This window comes from Tamandua tetradactyla, chromosome 24, assembly GCF_023851605.1.
Source record: "Tamandua tetradactyla isolate mTamTet1 chromosome 24, mTamTet1.pri, whole genome shotgun sequence".
In the NCBI taxonomy this organism is placed as follows: Eukaryota; Metazoa; Chordata; class Mammalia; order Pilosa; family Myrmecophagidae; genus Tamandua; species Tamandua tetradactyla.
In genome coordinates this window covers 39,717,466-39,719,298 of record NC_135350.1, presented here as the reverse complement: position 1 = coordinate 39,719,298, position 1,833 = coordinate 39,717,466, and the positions used below count along the sequence as shown (strand labels likewise).

The following is a 1,833-nucleotide window of genomic DNA, read 5'->3' as shown; positions in this document are numbered from 1 at the left end:
TCCCAGGAAACTCCTCTTGGTCCCTGGCCAGTTCCCAGAGGCCCACTTGGGCCTGGTCACGTAAGCTAATTGGAATCCAGCCACTGTTATGTAAAGATACCACATAAAGCGCATGCAAGCAGTTAGACTAGAGAATTGTCAAAGAGACAGAGAGATTGAGAGAGAGAGAGAGAGAGAGAGAGAGAGAGAGAGAGAGAACGCTCTGCTGTGGGTTTTTGCCAGTCAGACCCTGAATGCTATCTCCAAGATTCCCCAGCACTTCTCTCCAGGTGTTGGTGCAGTCCCATCTGGTGATGTCACTATGTCTCATTTCTAATAATCTTTTAATTACTTTCCTAATAAATTCTGTTTTATATCACTGAAGTTTGTGTTGTCCTTGAGTCCAAGCCTGTAAATTAAGTGGCCACAAATATCACTGTTGCCTTTCATTCAACAAATGCTTCACGAATTTGTGTGCCATCCTTGCATAGGGGCCATGTTAATCTTCTCTTTATCTTTCCAATTTTAGTATATGTGCCACCCAAGTGAGCACCTGATTGGATTCTGAATTGAACAAAACAACTTTAAAAAATTATGAGGCAATTAGAATAACTTGAATGTGGATTAGATATTTGTGTTAGGAATGATTGTTAACTTTTTTTAAACTGAGGTCCATATTTTATTCAGATATCCTTTGTTGGTTAATACCCCCTTTCTGTTCCAGAATTTTATTATCCATTAACTTCCCCCCACCACAACCTTTTTTTTTTTTTTAAGGCTTACCCATACAAGGCACTAGTAATGTATTTGCTGAGTAAATAAGAGTTTTGGGTACCTAGAGGAGGAATCCATGACTGCCTGGAGAGCTGAAGAAAGGCTCCCAGGTGGAGGTGACATTTGGGCTGCCTTGAAGGGTGATTAGGCATTTCCTATTTAGAAGTATCATTTTAATAAAACCAACAGGTACTATCTTTGTGTTTTGCTCCTACTTTGTGCCAAATACAATGTCAGTCACTTAACATAAATATAATTTTATTCAACTTTCATCACAGCTTGGCTGGGTAGGAATTATATCCCTATTTTTAAAAAATATTTTTACTGAAAAATCTTCACGAACATACAGTCCGTACATGGTTTACAATCATTTTTAGAACATTTGCATCACTCCAGAAAAAGAAATAAAAAGATAAAATAAAAATTCTTACATCCCAAATCCCTTACCTCTCCCTTTCATTGACCACTAGTTTTTATTTATTTGTCTATTTTGCATGAGCAGGCACCGGGAATGGAACCTGGGTCTCCGGCATGGCAGGCGAGAATTCTGTCTGCTGAGCCACTGTCACAATACCCACCACTAGTATTTTAATCTACCCAATTTATTTTATCCCTTAGCCCCCCCTATTATTTATTTGCTTTTTACTCATCTGTCAGTACCCTGGATAAAAGGAGCATCAGTCACAAGGTTTTCACAATCATACAATCACATTGTAAAAACTATATCATTACACAATCATCTTCAAGAATCAGGCTCAACAGTTTCAGATACTTCCCTCTAGCCACTTCAATACATGAAAAACTAAAAAAAGGATATCTATATAATGCATGAGAATTATCTCCAGGATAACCTCTTGGCTTTGTTTGAAATCTCTCAGCCACTGAAACTTTTATTTTGTGTCATTCCTCTCTTACCCTTTTTGGTCAAGAAGACTTTCTCAATCCCATGATATGGGATATCAGCAATGAAAGATGTTCTCTGGGTGACTCCAATTATAAGTAGGCTTTGCTTATCCTTTACAGGAATAAGCTTCATAGGGGCCAACCACAAGATCAAGGGCTCATCCTATTGATTTGATT

At 38.2% G+C, this 1,833-nt stretch overlaps 1 non-coding gene across 1 annotated transcript; it reads right to left on the bottom strand.

Moving 5' to 3' along the window:
* Nucleotides 1-425: 425 nt before the first annotated feature.
* Nucleotides 426-532, bottom strand: LOC143668670 (U6 spliceosomal RNA). The gene has a single exon (XR_013168532.1). It is a non-coding gene; the product is annotated as a U6 spliceosomal RNA (small nuclear RNA).
* Between the last annotated feature and the right edge of the window lie 1,301 nt (nt 533-1,833).